At 43.8% G+C, this 22704-nt stretch overlaps 1 protein-coding gene across 3 annotated transcripts in view; it reads left to right on the plus strand.

Moving 5' to 3' along the window:
• Positions 1-12454: 12454 nt before the first annotated feature.
• LOC117510099 (citron Rho-interacting kinase) overlaps positions 12455-22704 on the plus strand; it is a 582117-nt gene continuing 571867 nt past the window's right edge. For all 3 annotated transcript variants that reach the window (XM_034169719.1, XM_034169717.1, XM_034169718.1), the window contains exon 1: positions 12455-12581. The gene's annotated coding sequence lies outside the window, so the exon portion shown is untranslated. The remainder of the gene's footprint in view (positions 12582-22704) is intronic.

A 22704-nucleotide genomic window follows, 5' to 3' on the forward strand; every position in this document is an offset into this window, starting at 1 on the left:
TGACAACGTTGTATTGTTATTTCTGGAGCGGACAACACAACTTCATATCCAGTGCGTCTAGCTTGTGTTAAGACAAAACGTTGACTGGTTAGCAGGGCATGTAACTGATGCGACGTGTACAACGTTACTGCATGTCCCATGATTATGGATGATGCTTTTTGAAATGCAAAAGCAGCTGCTGCTAGACCCTGATAGCATGGTGGCAATCCTGTTTCAATGTTGTCAAGCTTTGTACTATAATAGGCCAATGGTTGTTTTCCTTCATTTGTTTCCTGCATTAGTACAGCACAAGCATAACCAGCTTTTTCAGTAACATACAAATGGAAAGGTTTCCCATAATATGTGTTACCTAACGTGGGAGCAGATTGCATGTCTGTTTTCAGGGCCTCAAAAGCTCCCGTTGCCTCATCTGTCCAGACGAGGAGAGCTGCATTGCTTGTTTGCCCCACTGCTCTAATCATGGCACGCAAAGGTGCAGTTTTTATAGCATAATCACAAATCCACGGCCGACTGTACCCTGCCATCCCAAGGAATGAAAGCATCTGTCCCACTGTTTGGGGTTTGGGAGCCTTGATTATAGCCTCCACTTGGCTTGGGGCTATACATCGCGTGGTCCCACACAACTGTCTTCCCAAGTATTCTACTTGTTGTTTGCAGAACTGCAATTTGTCCTTACTTACTTTATGACCTCCATCTGCCAATGCATGCAATACAATTAATGAATCTTTTTCACACTGTTCTTGAGTCTCTGATGCAATAAGGAGATCATCCATATATTGCACCAATGTACTGGGTATGTCAAGGTGTTGTAAAGCTTCAGTCAGGACTTTGTTAAAGATGGCTGGGGACAGGTTCAGTCCCTGAGGTAGCCGTGTATACGTTAGCTGTTGTCCCAGAAATGTGAATGCAAACAAATGTTGTGAGTCTGGGTGCACAGGCACACTGAAATAGGCTGAACACAGATTGATTACTGTGTACCATTTTGCTCCAGCAGGGATGCTTGATAGTATAGTATGCGGATCAGGTACTATAGGTGCATCCATTTCTATTATTGCATTGATAGGACACAGATCATGTACCAGCCGATACTCTTTGGTATTGTTTTTAGGGATAGGATAGATAGGAGTATTGCATGGGCTTGCAGTTTTTATTAAAACTCCAGCTGCCATTAGTCCCTTAATTACTGGTTTTATGCCTTCAATAGCCTGAGGTTTTAATGGATACTGCCTTTGGTGAGGCAGTTTTGCTCCCGGTTTTACTTTTATTTTTACTGGTAAGGCTGTTTTTACTAGTCCTACATCCGTTTTGCTTTTGGACAACACCACTGGTGGTATTTGCTCTAACAATTTCTCTTGTTGGGCCGATAACACCATCTGTCCCTCTGGTCTAGGATTGAGCTCCACTTTTTGAGCTATAGCCTCATCATTTACTTTTAAATTAATTCGTATAAACTGCTGGTCTTTTGACAGATGTACTTGTGGACTTTCCATGTTTTGCCATTCTTCAACTTCTGAGGCTGTCTTTACCATTGGACCTAGGTCATGGGATTCGTACTTTTCTGAGACTAAAAGGGTCACATGAGGCGTGGCATTCGGCACTTGATACCATTGTTGTTCAGCTGAAGTTAGCTTGACAGAAGCTGCGGCCCCTTGGGGGCCTAAATAAATTTCTGTGGTGGTTATGTGAAACAGCCGTTGATTCATCAATACACCCCAGCAGCATGCATAGTCAGTTTGTTCTTGTTTGGCATCGAACATCAGGGTGACATGTAAAGGTAAACTAGGTGTATATACTGCTTCATAGTGTTGTTCTGCCCAGGGCTTCCATTTTTCCCATCCCAGTTGAAGATTTGAATTTTCTGGTTGTAACTTCAGCCAGTATACCATGGGTTGCACAGGTCAGACCTTGTTTTCCATGCCCATAAGCACCATAATGTTGGCGAGTGCTTCATCAGGAAAGTGTATTTGCAGTCCTTGATGGGTACACACTATCTGGGTTTGTAGCTTACATAAAATGTCTCTTCCCAGCAAATTCACAGGTGTATTTTGTGAGTATAACAGGGGTGCTTCAATTGTTTTTCCTGCAATCGTTACAGGAAGTGGGCGTGTAAAAGGTATTATTTGAGTTTTCCCAGAGAAGCCGATGGTCTTAATTACAGACCCAGAGGGGGAGATGAGCGCCCATTTTCCCTATGCAAGAGTATGTTGCCCCTGTATCCACCATGAAAGGGAAATCTCTGTTTTGTATATTAACGGTGACGGTTGGCTCTTCCTTAGGTATCATAGAAATAGCCAATGCCACCGTTTCCCCCTCTGTCTTCTCTAGGCCCCCCTATTGCCAATAGGCAGAGGGTCCAACCCAAGGCCGGGCTGGACAATTTCTCATTCGATGTCCAGGTTGTCCACAGCTCCAACACTCATTAGAGGGTTGATCCCCTATTGGGGGTGTTGGTCCCATAGGCGGTCCCGCTTGACTGTTCCTGGGAGCTGAGTTCTGGAATCTGCTTCCAAATGAAGGTTGGCGAGATCCTCTTCGCCACCCTCCTCTTTGACCTGGAAAGTTCCGTGACTCTCCTCTCCACCCATGACTGTAGGTGGGTCCATTTCCGGGTGTGCCAGTGCTATGGTAGTGATAGTGATGCTCCACTGGTGCCGAGACTTCTCCTGCAGCAGTGCTCCCTGCTGCTCCCTGGGGGCTCTGTGTGGCTGTTACCACAGGTGCCTGTATGGTGGCAGCAGTGTTTGCCGTAAGGCCCGTGCTTGCCGGCTCAGAAGGAACAGGGGTCATCATTGGTGCCTGGGTCTTTGTTTTTTCTTTCTTGACTTTGGTTAGCTCTCCCAACTGCATCTGCACCAATTTTTTCGTCAGGGATTTTGCTGCATCTTCTTCTTTTTGTTTTTCTTTCTTGTAGATTTCAAGATGGTGACAAATATGCTCAGAGTATAAAGCCCAATTCATTTTTGATAGTCCCACGACTCCATCTAGGGCTTTCTGAACCTCATCTGGTAGAGCCTTTTTTACAGTTATTTTAAACAGGATTTCAGTTGCTGGAGAATGGTTCCATGCATTTCATGTTTCCTCCGCCCATCTTTTCTGGAATCGGTGCAGGAACTTCTTTGGGCACTCTTCAGGTGTCCACTCCTCATCATCCAATTTAGAGGGATCCAAGACCTCAGGGTACTTTCTTCTCAGTCCTTCCCACATGGAGTTTCTATAGTGATTAAAGGGGACTTCATCATGTTGATTAGTGCCCATCATTTGTGTTAGTCCAACCTTTCCTGCTAATTCTTCAGTGTCATGTTTTCCCATGACATGCATTAGCAAGGCTTATGTCACCTAAAGACAAGGTTACCCCTGCAGTGCCTTCTTCTAAGGCAGTTATCCATCTCCCAGCTCCTTGGGTGATGTCTGGCAGCCTGTTGGCCAGCCCCACCATGTCTGTCCAGCTCCATGGGGTATACACATGATGACCATTCCTGACCACCAGTGGGCATATGAGGTCTTCGTCCTCCTCTTCTTCTGTGCGGGCTCCATACTGTCTTCCAGATCGAGTGCGACTGACTGGTTCCAGGCAGTCTACCCAGTTGGTTATATCCTGTTTTAAAGCCGCTATGTCTTTGGCTACACATTGTTGTCTTTGCCTGAGTCGGGCCTCTTTTGCACTCTCAATGACGATTTCACCAGAAATTTTTCGGGTGGGTGGCTCTATAATGTGATTCCCTTGATTGGGCGTCGATTGTTGTAATATTCTTCTTTCCTCGGCGTCCCTATGTCTTTGTATTCTTTCCTTCGCTAGCCGAAGCTGCTCAGCTAGTTCTTCATTATCTCTTCTGGCCAGATCCAGTGTGTCACAGAAGCTCTTGTGCCACTCTTCGGAGCCTCTATAGCCTGTGAAGGTCCAGTCGGCTGACTTATGGTGGGAGGGGACGGTTTTCAGTGGACCTTGATGTGCAGGCGGAGCCTTCAGGTCTCTCTCTTTATCCTCGTCTGCCTCCGTGTCACTGTTATTTGTGGCCCCCCCTGCTGGTCGTGGTGAGCGACCACCTACTTTCGGACTTGGAGACCTTGTACGATCCATTTGACAGACTGAGGACCTGTCTCCTTGTGGCTCTCGAGCTTTTAGTGTCAGTGTGAATTTGCCCTCCACATCCATGCCTTGGTCCTCTTCACGAGTTCCTAATACAAATTGTCCAGCTGTCCTTCCCATATCATGACGTTTATATGGGGGTGGCTCTGCTTCCCAGCTCGGTGCACTGGCTTTAGTCTCTTTGGATCTTTCCTCTGTCATTTTTTCTCTTTTCTGCTGTAGCCTCTGTGCTTCCTGCTTGAACAAGGCCAAAACTTTTTTCTTCAGTGCGTTTTTTGTTGTTATTTACGTTCTTCTGCTGATCTTTAATTTCTTTTTTCTGTATTTCTACCGCAACTGCTTCACACATCACCGGATCAAATGATCCCTCCAAAGGCCATTGCCTGCCCCCATGTGACCTTTTGTGCCACTTTCTCATACATTGGTTGGCCTTAATGCGTTTTCCTGGATATTTTCTTAGTACTAAGTCTAGCGGGGTACTTTCCCGACCTTGACCTTGAGAGTTACCCATGTAACCCTGACAAACGCTATGTGAGATGTTTCTATGGTGCTCTGGTAGTCCCTCAGGGGCTGTCCTGATCCAGACCAATAGCTTGCTGGCTGTAACACCTGTTTTGTATTTTAAACCCTTAAAAGGATTAAATTTCCAACTGTTTTGCCCGTCTTCTTTTTCTTTAACTAAATATGAAAATTTACCTGTTTCCCACCGAACCTTCCTTGGGACCACAGTCAGAGTCAACCTAGGAAACAGTTCTTCACCTGGATCGGTTGGCAGTGTTATTAAATGATTTAATGGTATGCTAAGTTCTTTATTAGGATCAGCACAAAGCAGCTCCAGCCACGGGGTTAAACCCTGATGCCACAGACGTCTTATCAGCAGCTCCCAATTAATTAGAGGGAATTGTTCTTTCTTTTGCTTCAGATTGATTACCTTAGTAATCTGCCATAATTTCTGATTGATCTCTTGTTCGTCCTGCCAATGTTCTGCTCCTACACTGTCAAAATAGGTCCTTTCCAGCCAAAAATGTGTCCTGATTCCCTGGGTTTCGATGTCTCTGTCAGTCAAGTAATGTTCTGGGAGTATTATTTCATCATCACTTAAGTCTCCCATCAAAGACTGTCCCAAGCATTGATCAGTCTGTCAGCTTTTTCACTATAATCTAAGCTTTAACTGTTTTGATTTATAACCAATTTTATTTCTTTACTCCACTTACAACCCTAACACTTCCTAATGTCTTTGCTCCCGACTTTCTATTTTCCTTCTAATTTTTTAACTTTCTGCTTCTCGTCTTTTTCTGCTATGTTTGTTTATTAGTTTTCTTTCTTTGAAATAATATCTACCTTCTCTGTATTTACATAGCAGTTTCTTCTCCTGTCTTTTTTCCCCACTGTCTGTTTCTCACTTTTTCTCTTTGCCTGTCATGCACCTCCCAAGTCCTCCTGTTGGGTCTAAACGCCTCCCCCTTCTCGTACTCTTTACATTAATCTTGTATGTCAACCAGCCTGCAAGCCCTCACAGCTTTGCCTGCAACTCCCCGCTTACTTTTGCTCTCCCACACACCAATTTTCAAAAGCTTTATACACAAAAATTATTAAAAACAACTTTCTATATATCTCTATCTAGACTTCTGCCACCCTTTACTCCATGGCTTTAAACAACCTTTTTATTCACTTAACACCAATGTGTTCTGTTTAAGTATATATCTCTTCTTCACGTTAGACAGCTTCTCCGGCGCTGCCAGCAACTCATATTATTATTATTTTTTTTTCTTAACAAGCTACTCTTTGAGCGTACAATATTTCATTTACTTCTACGCCTTACCGCGCCTCGCGTGCGTATCCTGTGCTTAATATATTATTTTTCACAAGCTCCTTTCTGAGCATACAATATTTCATTTACTTCTACGCCTTACCGCGCCTCGCGTGCGTATCCTGTGCCTTTCTGCACTTTCTTCTACTTTTTTCCCCACTTACTGAGCTCCTCGTGAGCTTAACGTGCCTTTGCACTGAAAATATTCTCTTTTTCTTTTCTTATAAAAAACTCATATTACTGTGTACTTAATTACTTATTCTTCTCCCACGCCCCACAAGCGTGTATTTGGTGCCTTACTGCACTATTTTCTGCTTCATTAATTCTCATGTATTCTGCACTAACTCTTCATTTATTTTATTTTTTTTATAGTTTCTCTTTTCTTAAACAATGACGTCCTTTATTGAGCTCTTTTACTTACTGTCAGCTGTGCTACTTTGCACTTTTCTCTTTAAATCTCTATCACGTACGGTATTTCTACTGCGCCCCCTCAGGCGCTTATCTTGTGCTTTCTCTGCACGTATTCTCTTGTTAAACTCTTTTTTCTCACTTATTTCACTTCAGTCTCTGTTAAACTCTTTAAATAACCTTGTATTACCTTGTATCTATTTGTCAGTATACTCCCCTAAATTAACCCCTACAGCGCATGCTATCAGCCGGCACGTTAGTAACGAATTTCAACACCAATTATTCCCCAAGCATCCAGGTTAGTTCTCCATGCACTCTTTTCCGCACCAGAGTTCATGAACATTCCTGACCTTTCACTCACACAGACATTCTTTTTCCCGGGAACACACACACCTTCTGAGCATTTTATCTACAAGGCCTGATAATTTTCAATCTTATCTTTTTTTAGTTTCTTATCAATTTTCTTAGTCCAGGTTCTTTTGGGTAAGAGGCAATTAAAAATATCACCTGTCACTCCTCCAGATCGTGCAGAAGTTATAAAAGGTTTCTGCTTACCTTTTAGTCGTGATCACTGTTATTTACGGTCTGGAGGGATGAGCTGGACTGCCCCAGGCTGCCGGAATGCCCCTGGACCCTCCTGAAGCTGGCTCGCCAAGTTCTGTTGTGGCTCGTCTTTAGTCTTCTCGGGATGTCGTCTTTTAGATAACACAAACTAATTGCCAGTGATATGCTAGAAAAGGACACAACACTTTAGAATAACTCAGCCTTAAGCAAGATAAAATGCACAGATTTTTTTAAGTTTATTTAAGCCTTCGACACAGAGCTTAGACAAACTGAGTCCTCTAGAGAGACTGAATATGACAACCGCGCTCATCTATTTATTGGAGACCCGCGGGCATCGCTCCTCCTTTGACTTTTTTATTTATTTCATTCCCAAGACATGGTTTTCTATTGGAAGCGTCCTCTAGTGAACCCTAAGCAGGTGTTAGGCCATTATTTCAATGTGACAAACGCTCCCATTAAAACGTGAAGGATTTACAACTGATTTTTTTAAAAGACCTTCAGCCACAGGTGCAGCTGGCCTGAGGCCCCTCGCACGTGGCCTCAGCCACAGGTGCAGCTGGCCCGAGGCCCCTCGCACGTGGCCTGCGGGAAAGCACCTAAAAGGCCTTGGAAAGCCCCTGACAGACTGAATGACTAATAGAGCCCTTTTTTTTGGGTTGAACACCTGCTAGTTCAACCAGAGGACATACAGTTCGGATCAGGACACTTGATAGTTCATCATAGTTCAAATAAGGACCTAAGAATTCTTCTACAGCACATTAGCTAGCAAGAGGCTGGGGAGTGGTGGTCTGCTCGGGCGAGCCTTTAGCCTAGCGTGGAGCCCGTCTCTCTTGCCTCACTTACGGCGCCGCCTCCTCGACGCTCTCCTTGGGTCAGCGTACTCACTCGAGGCCGGTGTTTCGAGGCCTTCCTGGGGAAGCCGGTGGTGACTGTGGGGCCGAACAATGAGTTGCAGTTCCGGCGGAATATATCTGGAAAAAACAGTATTGTGCAAAGCAATGTCCAAGAGTGCCTGTCTGGTGTAAGTCTGCAGTGCACAACACTTAAAAGCCAGAGAAAACACACAAGAAAAAAAGAGAAAAAACTGAAAACCTAGCAGCCAGATGCGGAGCGAGCAAACACATCTGCCTTGGGGGGCGCCATGTATTCCTGTATAATTTTCCTGTATAATTTTCTGTATAATTTTCATTGTTACGCAGATGATACTCAGCTTTATCTATCCATGAAGCCAGAGGACACACCAATTAGCTAAACTGCAGGATTGTCTTACAGACATAAAGACATGGATGACCTCTAATTTCCTGCTTTTAAATTCAGATAAAACTGAAGTTATTGTACTTGGCCCCACAAATCTTAGAAACATGGTGTCTAACCAGATCCTTATTCTGGATGGCATTACCCTGACCTCTAGTAATACTGTGAGAAATCTTGGAGTCATTTTTGATCAGGATATGTCATTCAAAGCGCATATTAAACAAATATGTAGGACTGCTTTTTTGCATTTACGCAATATCTCTAAAATTAGAAAGGTCTTGTCTCAGAGTGATGCTGAAAAACTAATTCATGCATTTATTTCCTCTAGGCTGGACTATTGTAATTCATTATTATCAGGTTGTCCTAAAAGTTCCCTGAAAAGCCTTCAGTTAATTCAAAATGCTGCAGCTAGAGTACTGACAGGGACTAGAAGGAGAGAGCATATTTCACCCATATTGGCCTCTCTTCATTGGCTTCCTGTTAATTCTAGAATAGAATTAAAAATTCTTCTTCTTACTTATAAGGTTTTGAATAATCAGGTCCCATCTTATCTTAGGGACCTCATAGTACCATATCACCCCAATAGAGCACTTCGCTCTCAGACTGCAGGCTTACTTGTAGTTCCTAGGGTTTGTAAGAGTAGAATGGGAGGCAGAGCCTTCAGCTTTCAGGCTCCTCTCCTGTGGAACCAGCTCCCAATTCGGCTCAGGGAGACAGACACCCTCTCTACTTTTAAGATTAGGCTTAAAACTTTCCTTTTTGCTAAAGCTTATAGTTAGGGCTGGATCAGGTGACCCTGAACCATCCCTTAGTTATGCTGCTATAGACTTAGACTGCTGGGGGGTTCCCATGATGCACTGAGTGTTTCTTTCTCTTTTTGCTCTGTAGGCACCACTCTGCATTTAATCATTAGTGATTGATCTCTGCTCCCCTCCACAGCATGTCTTTTTCCTGGTTCTCTCCCTCAGCCCCAACCAGTCCCAGCAGAAGACTGCCCCTCCCTGAGCCTGGTTCTGCTGGAGGTTTCTTCCTGTTAAAAGGGAGTTTTTCCTTCCCTCTGTCGCCAAGTGCTTGCTCACAGGGGGTCGTTTTGACCGTTGGGGTTTTTCTGTAATTATTGCATGGCCTTGCCTTACAATATAAAGCGCCTTGGGGCAACTGTTTGTTGTGATTTGGCGCTATATAAATAAAATTGATTGATTGATTGATTATCTGAGCTAAGCACTAAGTCAGACAAAAGGTCTGAAAATTCACAGAGAAACTCACAGTAACGACCAGGTGGACGATAGATAATAACAAATAAAACTGGTTTTTGGGACTTCCAATTTGGATGGACAAGACTAAGAGTCAAGCTTTCAAATGAATTAAAGCTCTGTCTGGGTTTTTGATTAATTAATAAGCTGGAATGGAAGATTGCTGCTAATCCTTCACCTCGGCCCATGCTACGAGCGTTCTGGCAGTTAGTGTGACTCGGGGGTGTTGACTCATTTAAACTAACATATTCATCCTGCTGTAACCAGGTTAATAAAATCAATATGTTGATCAATTATTATATCATTTACTAACAGAGACTTAGAAGAGAGAGACCTAATGTTTAATAGACCACATTTAACTGTTTTAGTCTGTGGTGCAGTTGAAGGTGCTATATTATTTTTTCTTTTTGAATTTTTATGCTTAAATAGATTTTTGCTGGTTATTGGTGGTCTGGGAGCAGGCACCGTCTCTACGGGGATGGGGTAATGAGGGGATGGCAGGGGGAGAGAAGCTGCAGACAGGTGTGTAAGGCTACAACTCTGCTTCCTGGTCCCAACCCTGGATAGTCATGGTTTGGAGGATTTAAGAAAATTGGCCAGATTTCTAGAAATGAGAGCTGCTCCATCCAAAGTGGGATGGATGCCGTCTCTCTTAACAAGACCAGGTTTTCCCCAGAAGCTTTGCCAATTATCTATGAAGCCCACCTCATTTTTTTGACACCACTCAGACAGCCAGCAATTCAAGGAGAACATGCGGCTAAACATGTCACTCCCGGTCCGATTGGGGAGGGGCCCAGAGAAAACTACAGAGTCCGACATTGTTTTTGCAAAGTTACACACCGATTTAATGTTAATTTTAGTGACCTCCGATTGGCATAACTGGGTGTCATTACTGCCGACGTGAATTACAATCTTACCAAATTTACGCTTAGCCTTAGCCAGCAGTTTCAAATTTCCTTCAATGTCGCCTGCTCTGGCCCCCGGAAGACAATTGACTATGGTTGCTGGTGTCGCTAACTTCACATTTCTCAAAACAGAGTCGCCAATAACCAGAGTTTGATCCTCGGCGGGTGTGTCGTCGAGTGGGGAAAAACAGTTAGAAATTTGAACGGGTTGGCGGTGTACACGGGGCTTCTGTTTAGAACTACGCTTCCTCCTCACAGTCACCCAGTTGGCCTGCTTTCCCGGCTGCTCGGGATCTGCCAGAGGGAAACTAACGGCGGCTAAGCTACCTTGGTCCGCACCGACTAGAGGGGCCTGGCTAGCTGTAGAATTTTCCACGGTGCGGAGCCGAGTCTCCAATTCGCCCAGCCTGGCCTCCAAAGCTACGAATAAGCTACACTTATTACAAGTACCATTACTGCTAAAGGAGGCTGAGGAATAACTAAACATTTCACACCCAGAGCAGAAAAGTGCGGGAGAGACAGGAGAAGCCGCCATGCTAAACCGGCTAAGAGCTAGTAGCTGCGCTAAGCTAGCGGATTCCTACAAACACACAAAGTGAATAATGTGTAAATAATTTAGAGGTGATTCAGCAGAGGGAGTGCTTTAGTTAAGGCACGTGAAGATTACACTGTGAAACAAATCGTTATCTAGGTAACTAGATCAATCTAACTGTGCAGATTAAACAGCTAACAGATACAGCAAAACACCGCTGTGCTCCGGAACAGGAAGTGATACAATACAGCAGTGAGAGCCAACCACCAGTAGAGGCAAGCAAGCGCTTGAGATAGCAAGAGTTAGCTGGAGATGCTGGAAACTCTTCTCTCTTCTCTGTTTTGAGGAGCCTCTTTTCTTCAATGACTTTTTTAGCTCATCCTGGTTGTCCTCTGCTACTCTGTAGTCCCGTCTGAGGTAGGCGGGTTGTGTCAAACTGGGCCACCTTCTGCATACGTCTGTTACGAGGTTGGCAGAGTCGAGAGGAGTTTGGTCCTCCAGGATGCTACTCAGATTGGTTTGCGCTTCCCTGTTAGTGTCCCACAGAGTGTTTGCTGAGAACCGTGCTCTGTCGGACCAGTGGGATGATGAATGTGAGTACGTGTTCACCTCTGACTGTCTCACCTGCTATGGGAGCATGACAGGAGGAGCAGGGGGCTTTCTTGTCCTTCATGAGATCTAAGTTGGGGGAGTTTGAGAGTGTTGGTGAAAAGGCTGTCTATAACACCTGTGTCAAAGTATCATACTTACGTTCTTTGGCAGGGTTGAAGGCGTCAAAGTAGTCCAAGTTTTTGTTGTGGACTTGTCTCCTGTGGGGTGCTGGCAAAGCCTGTACAAACCACCGGCAGACGAATGGGGGACCTCCAGTGGAGGATTGTACATGTGCTTCTGGCTACAAACGGGTAGCCTGGATCTGGCGCACCTGTAGCCAAGTGTTGATGGGGTTTGTCATTTTGTCCACTTAGGGAACCTGTTTATCATGTTTTTGCACTGTGTCACCGGTTGTAAGGGCTGTTTGGGTTGCTGGGGAGGTAGTTTAATGGGCTTGGTTTGTTGTTTACTATGGACTTGTTTATATTTTTGTCCCACATATCGCGCACAACATGCTTTAATCTACCTGCTTTGTGGACTCACCAAGCTGACCAGCTGGAAAACTCAGAAGAACTGTGTTTTAGCTCAGGGGTCAGTTGACCCTGAGTCAATGTTGAAGGGACTCTTGGAAGCCTGGATCAGGGTGGATTCTCAGTTTTATGATCTTATTGACAATGTGGACACCTTCAGGGACACATGGTGTGTAAATAATGTTTTCTTGTCTGTACGGAATGGATGCTTGGTGCTCAGTTTTTGATGTCTGTCTGCTGCATCCATGTTGGTGGATACAAAAAAGAAAAGGAGGTGATATAAAAAAGTTGTTGTGAATAAAGCTGTATTTTTAAATTCAGTTCTCTCTCTCTCTCTCTCTCTCTCTCTCTCTCTCTCTCTCTCTTTCTTCCCTTCATCAATGTGGTCCTGCACACTCTCACCCCCCCCTCCCCTCCATCTCTGAGCAGCAGCTTTCTGCCCTGCTTCAGCTCAGCTCTCTCCCTCCCTCTCTCTCTCTCTCTCTCTCTCCCCGGTAAGGATGACATCTCCAAGTCTGATGAAGCCGTCACACTCTCTCTCTGGCTGGTGGCTGACTAAGGAGACCGCACATGAATGGACTTGCTGGACCAGGCGGAGCTGCGTCTGAGGAGCTTCTCAGAAAACCCTTGGCTCACACGGTCTCTCGGTAAGTGGCGTCCTCTTTTCTTTTGGGAAACTCTGACACGGTGGTCGTGGCGGTGCTGGGGGTCGGGGGGACATGGCGTCTTTAATGTGGTGTACTGCATCGTTACTGCTTCAAACTGATTGATGTCCACTGAGAGTGAATGTTGGCAGCACGCAGCTTCTGCAGCAGCTCCAGCTTTTCCATCAGGAGCGACAGCTCTTCTTGGTCACGACACTGAGATTCTGCGTTTTTACGTGCTCATCGCGCTTCGTTGTTGTGGTTACAGCCTCCGACACAGGTACACATGGCAATCACTTTCTCCTTACATTTGCATATGTCACAGTGCCACCACGTGACATCTTATTTCAGCACATTTGCATTCTGTTGAAGTTCTGGCACAAAGTTTGGCTGGATGGTTATGTGCAATGATTTTCCATAAAGATTGCCAGGTGTAGCCATAGTTTGGGCTGAGATTCAATGGAAAAAGAAGACTGAAGAGAAGACTTCAGCAGGAGAAAGTCTGAGAGTGTGAAGGCTGTGGTTGGACTGAAGCATCTCCATCGTAACAGCAGGCTCCAGGAAAGCAGGGAAGCTGCTGCTTCGTTATGTTGACTGAGCATCTGAATCACACATTCAGGCACAGCAAAACAGAGCGTTTACAGAAGGGAACTCATGAGAGTGCATGACTCCACCAAAGCCCAAAATCCACAGTCTTGTGTAAAAAAAAAAAAAAAGCTGTTTTAACAGATTCTGCTCCACACTGCAGATCCATCAAAAAAAAGAAAGAAAAAAAAGAAAAGAAAGTTTTGTTCTCTCTTATAGGTTAGAACTAACTGAAATAATACTTAAGACTCAGTGCTCCGTGTTCGGGATTAACAATGATGCCATACAAGTGTGTGTTTGCAAAGGATGTGCATCTTAGTGAGATGAGACCAAAACACAGCAGTTCAAGCGTCTTCAAGAGTTCTTAAATACAGCTGGTACCATACGGTACATCCCATGAGTTATCAATGTGCCGTGTTAGTATGACACGGAGAGAGACAAATACAGGGACACACACACACAAACACACAGACCAAAACAAGAGCTGCCAAAACAAACATACAAGCACAAGGACACACAGTCCACCAGACGTCCAGAAAAACTTTGTGAGGTGGAGATGTGAGAACCCCAAATAAGAGCAGCTAAAAGTATTTAGAAAAAATGTTGTCCACGGAAAACACTGCAGTGGCCGGAGAGAAGACAAAGATTTGCCACAAAATCTCATTGCATGTGTGTAACATATGATTTGTTCCCATGGATTGATTGATTAACTTGTCCACGTGATCTTAAAAACTAAAATCATTTTGGCAGCACGTGGCCATCGGAAAAGTTGAGGTGTTTGCTCCCACTGAACGTTCTGACTGACTGAACTGATCGTATTCTGCACTCAGTACATGTACGTATTTCCATGTTTATCTGAAGACTACATAATAATGTGGTCTCAGTTCTCGGTGCTCGTTTGGCCGTTTGGCACAGCGCGGAGGCTCGGCATGTGTAGATGGATCCATCAAATAAAATGTGGGAAATGTATCTCAAGTGGAGTGGAGCAGAGAAGGATCATCCAAAAAACAGATCACATTCAGGCAGGACCCACTTATGCCTCTTCTGGAAAACTGTTGCTGAAATTTCATGTCATCTTTCTCTGTTCCGCTCCACACGTGAAGCCACGAGTGGTGATGCGACAGACAAAATTTGCATGATGTGTAATTTGTTCACTCAGCCACAGACGCTGATAACTGCTTCAGAGTTGTAGTGGCTGTCAGATGAGAACTGCCTCCTCCAGACAGATTTAGTGTACAGAACCATACTGTTTGTCCAGCAACAAATCAGGTCAAGTTGGAGCTATTTGGAAAATGAAAACAACAACAAAAAAAACAAATGAATAATTCTTCTCTGTAGCTGTGATAAGTTCATATTTCAGGCTTTATGTGTATGTTTGAATATTCATGAGGTGTTTTGCATCGGCTATTTGTGGTTGACTGTGGGCATGTAGAGGGCGGCATACAAGACCAATCAACATGCGCACAATTCAAAGTAGTGTGTGATTTAGAAATAGAATTTTGTTTCAAGGTGTGCATATGAACAGTTTTCGAAGTCAGATTTTTTTCTGTCTGGATGCCATTTTTGCCTTTTTCTTCACATGTACACTTTTTGCATGAATCCTACACAGTTATTTTAGGAATGAGGCCCCTGGCCTGGCATTTGGAGGCATCTGGGTTGGACCATCACACAGTGCAAATATACTGTGGTCAGATGAATCTGCATTCTGTCTTGGAAGAAATGGGAGCTGTGTGCTCCAGACCAAAGACAAAAAGGACCAAAGACAAAAAGGACCATCCAGACTCTTTGCATCAAGTTCAAAAGCCAGGGTCTGTCATGGTATAGGGCTTTGTCAGTGCCCTTGGCAAAGATGTCCAAAGCAGATGGTCATCGTCTGGTCTGCTTCCTATAGTAATATTAATAATAATAATCATAATAATGAGGCAGCGGATTTGCTCTGTGTAAGCCTGATCCCAGTACTTGGATGGGAGACTTCTTTGGAACACCAGCGGCTGTGTGTGTTTCTCTGGGTAAGACTGGAGTTGTGTCAGGATGGGCATCCGGCATAAAACCTGTGCCAAATACCAGTGCGGTACAGTTGTAAAACAGCTAACTGATCATCTGCAGAGGAATGGTCTATTTGAAGAGTTTCAGTCAGGTTTTAGAATTCATCATAGTACAGAAACAGCATTAGTGAAGGTTACAAATGATCTTCTTATGGCCTCAGACAGTGGACTCATCTCTGTGCTTGTTCTGTTAGACCTCAGTGCTGCTTTTGATACTGTTGACCATAAAATTTTATTACAGAGATTACAGTATGCCATAGGTATTAAAGGCACTGCACTGCGGTGGTTTGAATCATATTTATCTAATAGATTACAATTTGTTCATGTAAATGGGGAATCTTCTTCACAGACTAAGGTTAATTATGGAGTTTCACAAGGTTCTGTGCTAGGACCAATTTTATTCACTTTATACATGCTTCCCTTAGGCAGTATTATTAGACGGCATTGCTTAAATTTTCATTGTTACGCAGATGATACCCAGCTTTATCTATCCATGAAGCCAGAGGACACACACCAATTAGCTAAACTGCAGGATTGTCTTACAGCTGTGGTGACCCCGAACGAAACAGGAGCAGCTGAATGGACAATAATAATAATAATAATAATAATAATATGAGCGAAGCAGCGCACAGCGGTGCAAAGTTCGCTCATGGTGGAGAGAGTCCCAAACAGGAAGTGCCAGATTTTGAGTTCACAGTGAAGCAGGAAATGAAAAGTGTCAAACACTTCCTGGATCCCATGAGTCAAGATCTCATGGGATCTCGCCGGAATTTGGTGGCAAGTTGAGACTAAAACAGGAAGTGCCAAATTTTGAGTCCACAGTGAAAGAGGAAATGTCAAATGTTGAACACTTGCTTGGGCAGAGCTAGAGCAGAGGCCAAGGTTTGCTGGACTCCCCTGGAATCTGATTGGACATAGATGATTCAGTGACACCAGGGGTGGGCACAGCTAACCAAAAAGTTAGCTTCGATAACTGGTAATCAGCTAACTGGAAAGTTATATTTTTTAACGCTAAACCGATAAACTGTCTAAAAACTTATCGGAAGCTACAGATAACTGATAACTTTAAATTTAGCCTCCCATACGCTCTCAGCTACTAAAAAGCTGATTTTGAGTTTAAACACCGCAAAAGCTTCTAATAGAACCAACGGCGATCACAAACCCAAACAGCCAATGAGACAGCACTTCTGTCTTTGTGTGCTCTACTCCCTGCTGTAGAAAAGCATCATTTACCTTGACAGAATACAGTGGTCCAGCGATGAGGCAGAGGTCTTGAAGTCGAAAGCAGGTTTGAATTGTGGTTTTGCTTTATAAATAAAATTATTCCGGATAGAATAACTACATTCATGTAAACTTTTAAAATGTACAAAGTGATATATAACACATATCTGTTCATTTTAAAATAATGCACTAATTCTGAAGATTTGAACATTAACACACCAAAGGGATTATGGGTAAACTAAGCCTCCGCTCATACTGATTGGTTGATTCATTCATTCTATGTAAAAACCAACACAAGTGAATCAATGTAACGTGTGTTGGTGTTTACAAATAAATGTAAAATATGTCATTTTTCTCATTTGTATAAAAAAAAGAAAAATTTTCAAGATCCCACTAGACAGCGCCTAAGCACACGCGAGATGACATCACAACTCTATCCGGTTAGGCAGACAAGGTTTCTTTCAATAACAAGAACTGTCAAACTTTCTCGTGTGTGGTTGCTGGAGTTGTGTGGTGATAGGAATTGCTGGTTTGAATGCTTGAATAACGATGTCAGTCGCACAAAGAAATCAAATAATAGTGAAAACATGCTTGGTGCGGTGTCATAACGCATCAATCAGTCGCTCCGTGAGGCATCATAACATCTCATCGGTTAACGACTTGGTGCGGTGTTATAACAGATCAATCAGTCGCTCTGTGAGGTGTCATAACATCTGATCAGTTAGCGGCTCGGTGCGGTGTTATAACAGATCAATCAGTCGCTCCGTGGGGGGTCATAACATCTGATTGGTTAGCGGCTCGGTGCGGTGTTATAACAGATCAATCATTTGCTCTGTGAGGTGTCATAACATCAAGCCTGGTTCACATGGCAAGATAATTAGGCCGATATTGGACCTGATCTATTATTATTGAAGTACTGCCCTGATAGTATTTGCCCTGAGGTTATTTGGCTCTTGCTTGCCTCTACTGGTGGTTGGCTCTCACTGCGGTATTGTATCACTTCCTGTTCCGGAGCACAGCGGTGTTTTGCTGTATCTGTTAGCTGTTTAATCTGCGCAGTTAGATTGATCTAGTTACCTAGATAACGATTTGCTTCACAGTGTAATCTTCACGTGCCTAAACTAAAGCACTCCCTCTGCTGAATCACCTCTAAATTATTTACACATTATTCACTTTGTGTGTCTTTAGGAATCCGCTAGCTTAGCGCAGCTACTAGCTCTTAGCCAGTTTAGCATGGCGGCTTCTCCTGTCTCTCCCGCACTTTTCTGCTCTGGGTGTGAAATGTTTAGTTATTCCTCGGCCTCCTTTAGCAGTAATGGTACTTGTAATAAGTGTAGCTTATTCGTAGCTTTGGAGGCCAGGCTGGGCGAATTGGAGACTCGGCTCTGCACCGTGGAAAATTCTACAGCTAGCCAGGCCCCTGTAGTCGGTGCAGACCAAGGTAGCTTAGCCGCCGTTAGTTTCCCTCTGGCAGATCCTGAGCAGCCGGGAAAGCAGGCTGACTGGGTGACTGTGAGGAGGAAGCGTAGTTCTAAACAGAAGCCCCGTGTACACCGCCAACCCGTTCACATTTCTGTTCCCTGAAAAGCCTTCAGTTAATTCAAAATGCTGCAGCTAGAGTACTAACGGGGAATAGAAGGAGAGAGCATATCTCACCCATATTGGCCTCTCTTCATTGGCTTCCTGTTAATTCTAGAATAGAATTTAAAATTCTTCTTCTTACTTATAAGGTTTTGAATAATCAGGTCCCATCTTATCTTAGGGACCTCATAGTACCATATCACCCCAATAGAGCGCTTCGCTCTCAGACTGCAGGCTTACTTGTAGTTCCTAGGGTTTGTAAGAGTAGAATGGGAGGCAGAGCCTTCAGCTTTCAGGCTCCTCTCCTGTGGAACCAGCTCCCAATTCAGATCAGGGAGACAGACACCCTCTCTACTTTTAAGATTAGGCTTAAAACTTTCCTTTTTGCTAAAGCTTATAGTTAGGGCTGGATCAGGTGACCCTGAACCATCCCCTAGTTATGCTGCTATACACTTAGACTGCTGGGGGGTTCCCATGATGCACTGAGTGTTTCTTTCTCTTTTTGCTCTGTATGCACCACTCTGCATTTAATCATTAGTGATTGATCTCTGCTCCCCTCCACATCATGTCTTTTTCCTGGTTCTCTCCCTCAGCCCCAACCAGTCCCAGCAGAAGACTGCCCCTCCCTGAGCCTGGTTCTGCTGGAGGTTTCTTCCTGTTAAAAGGGAGTTTTTCCTTCCCACTGTCGCCAAGTGCTTGCTCACAGGGGGTCGTTTTGACCGTTGGGGTTTTTACGTAATTATTGTATGGCCTTGCCTTACAATATAAAGCGCCTTGGGGCAACTGTTTGTTGTGATTTGGCGATATATAAATAAAATTGATTGATTGATTGATTTCTAACCGTTTTTCCCACTCGACGACCACACCCGCCGAGGATCAAACTCTGGTTATTGGCGACTCTGTTTTGAGAAATGTGAAGTTAGCGACACCAGCAACCATAGTCAATTGTCTTCCGGGGGCCAGAGCAGGCGACATTGAAGGAAATTTGAAACTGCTGGCTAAGGCTAGCGTAAATTTGGTAAGATTGTAATTCACGTCGGCAGTAATGACACCCGGTTACGCCAATCGGAGGTCACTAAAATCAACATTGAATCAGTGTGTAACTTTGCAAAAACAATGTCGGACTCTGTAGTTTTCTCTGGGCCCCTCCCCAATCGGACCGGGAGTGGCATGTTTAGCCGCATGTTCTCCTTGAATTGCTGTCTGTCTGAGTGGTGTCCAAAAAATGAGGTGGGCTTCATAGATAATTGGCAAAGCTTCTGGGGAAAACCTGGTCTTGTTAGGAGAGACGGCATCCATCCCACTTTGGATGGAGCAGCTCTCATTTCTAGAAATCTGGCCAATTTTCCTAAATCCTCCAAACCGCAACTATCCAGGGTTGGGACCAGGAAGCAGAGTTGTAGCCTTACACACCTCTCTGCAGCTTCTCTCCCCCTGCCATCCCCTCATTACCCCATCCCCGTAGAGACGGTTCCTGCTCCCAGACCACCAATAACCAGCAAAAATCTATTTAAGCAAAAAAATTTAAATGAGTCAACACCCCCGAGTCACACTAACTGCCAGAATGCTCATAGCATGGGCTGAGGCGGAGGATTAGCAGCAATCTTCCATTCCTGCTTATTAATTAATCAAAAACCCTGTTTTTGTGCTCCTCGCCAGCAGTACCAGATCCGACAGTCGGGGATGGTGATCACCTGGGAATTCGGGACTTGGCAGCTCCAGTATTCACCGGGTTCTGTGGCGGTGGAAATCGTGTGGTTCCGGCTCTTCTCAGGACAGACGTCTTCTATCCTCGAGCCTGCCCACACGTCACAAAGGTGACGTGTGGGCCAATTCATAGATAATTGGCAAAGCTTCTGGGGAAAACCTGGTCTTGCTAGGAGAGACGGCATCCATCCCACTTTGGATGGAGCAGCTCTCATTTCTAGAAATCTGGCCAATTTTCTTAAATCCTCCAAACCGTGACTATCCAGGGTTGGGACCAGGAAGCATAGCTGTAGTCTTACACACCTCTCTGCAGCTTCTCTCCCCTTGCCATCCCCTCATTACCCCATCCCTGTAGAGACGGTGCCTGCTCCCAGACTACCAATAACCAGCAAAAATCTATTTAAGCATAAAAATTCAAAAAGAAAAAATAATATAGCACCTTCAACTGCACCACAGACTAAAACAGTTAAATGTGGTCTATTAAACATTAGGTCTCTCTCTTCTAAGTCCCTGTTGGTAAATGATATAATAATTGATCAACATATTGATTTATTCTGCCTTACAGAAACCTGGTTACAGCAGGATGAATATGTTAGTTTAAATGAGTCAACACCCCCGAGTCACACTAACTGTCAGAATGCTCGTAGCACGGGCCGGGGCGGAGGATTAGCAGCAATCTTCCATTCCAGCTTATTAATTAATCAAAAACCCAGACAAAGCTTTAATTCATTTGAAAGCTTGTCTCTTAGTCTTGTCCATCCAAATTGGAAGTCCCAAAAACCAGTTTTATTTGTTATTATCTATCGTCCACCTGGTCGTTACTGTGAGTTTCTCTGTGAATTTTCAGACCTTTTGTCTGACTTAGTGCTTACCTCAGATAAGATAATTATAGTGGGCGATTTTAACATCCACACAGATGCTGAGAATGACAGCCTCAACACTGCATTTAATCTATTATTAGACTCTATTGGCTTTGCTCAAAAAGTAAATGAGTCCACCCACCACTTTAATCATATCTTAGATCTTGTTCTGACTTATGGTATGGAAATAGAAGACTTAACAGTATTCCCTGAAAACTCCCTTCTGTCTGATCATTTCTTAACATTTACGTTTACTCTGATGGACTACCCAGCAGTGGGGAATAAGTTTCATTACACTAGAAGTCTTTCAGAAAGCACTGTAACTAGGTTTAAGGATATGATTCCTTCTTTATGTTCTCTAATGCCATATACCAACACAGTGCAAAGTAGCTACCTAAACTCTGTAAGGGAGATAGAGTATCTCGTGAATAGTTTTACATCCTCATTGAAGACAACTTTGGATGCTGTAGCTCCTCTGAAAAAGAGAGCTTTAAATCTGAAGTGTCTGACTCCGTGGTATAACTCACAAACTCGTAGCTTAAAGCAGATAACCCGTAAGTTGGAGAGGAAATGGCGTCTCACTAATTTAGAAGATCTTCACTTAGCCTGGAAAAAGAGTCTGTTGCTCTATAAAAAAGCCCTCCGTAAAGCTAGGACATCTTTCTACTCATCACTAATTGAAGAAAATAAGAACAACCCCAGGTTTCTTTTCAGCACTGTAGCCAGGCTGACAAAGAGTCAGAGCTCTATTGAGCTGAGTATTCCATTAACTTTAACTAGTAATGACTTCATGACTTTCTTTGCTAACAAAATTTTAACTATTAGAGAAAAAATTACTCATAACCATCCCAAAGACGTATCGTTATCTTTGGCTGCTTTCAGTGATGCCGGTATTTGGTTAGACTCTTTCTCTCCGATTGTTCTGTCTGAGTTATTTTCATTAGTTACTTCATCCAAACTGTTGGGTATTTTCTCCTCCAAACATTTTTAAAACCTTTAACAAGACAAACAGAGTCAAGAAACACCAGTGAGACAGAAAGTCAAATTTTACGCGCGGAGTGCAGTCAGGCTGTACACCAAGGCTACACTAAAGTCTGGCCTGCGCTCCCGCTCTTTTTATTTAGGACTTCCCTACATACATGGGCGGTACAGCTCCTGAGGGGAAGAGTGATAGCGCGTGAGCTGTTGCCGCAGAACCGCTGATTGCACAATACATTCAGGACGTTCAGAACCTTTTTAATCTTGGGCTCGATTAAGATGTGTTTAAGACATCTAACGATTAATCACACTTCTTCTGACACAAGGACTAATGTATCATAATCACACTGTGGTTGGAACATTCAATTCTCTATTCTTTATCTCACTGCTCCGCTTACGGCTTCATCCTGCCTGGGTCATCTTCACATGTCCTGAAAAAGAGCTTAGCGTGCACACAGAGATACCACAACTTGCAGAAACACGTCATGTCACATATCTTAAGTAACCTTCACCCATCACATCAGTACAATACACTTTATCAGAGCAGAGAGAACTACATTCTACCAGAGCAAAGAACACAAAACATGCATGATAAAATAAAACAGTGTATCTACAGAATAACTCCAACACAAACCATCAACATGTTTATTAGACCACATTCCTACCAGGCTGCTCAAGGAAGCCCTACCATTATTTAATGCTTCGATCTTAAATATGATCAATCTATCATTGTTAGTTGGCTATGTACCACAGGCTTTTAAGGTGGCAGTAATTAAACCATTACTTAAAAAGCCATCACTTGACCCAGCTATCTTAGCTAATTATAGGCCAATCTGCAAACCTTCCTTTTCTCTCAAAAATTCTTGAAAGGGTAGTTGTAAAACAGCTAACTGATCATCTGCAGAGGAATGGTCTATTTGAAGAGTTTCAGTCAGGTTTTAGAATTCATCATAGTACAGAAACAGCATTAGTGAAGGTTACAAATGATCTTATGGCCTCGGACAGTGGACTCATCTCTGTGCTTGTTCTGTTAGACCTCAGTGCTGCTTTTGATACTGTTGACCATAAAATTTTATTACAGAGATTAGAGCATGCCATAGGTATTAAAGGCACTGCGCTGCGGTGGTTTGAATCATATTTGTCTAATAG

The sequence above is a fragment of the Thalassophryne amazonica genome, chromosome 5 (genome assembly GCF_902500255.1).
Source record: "Thalassophryne amazonica chromosome 5, fThaAma1.1, whole genome shotgun sequence".
Classification (NCBI taxonomy): domain Eukaryota; kingdom Metazoa; phylum Chordata; class Actinopteri; order Batrachoidiformes; family Batrachoididae; genus Thalassophryne; species Thalassophryne amazonica.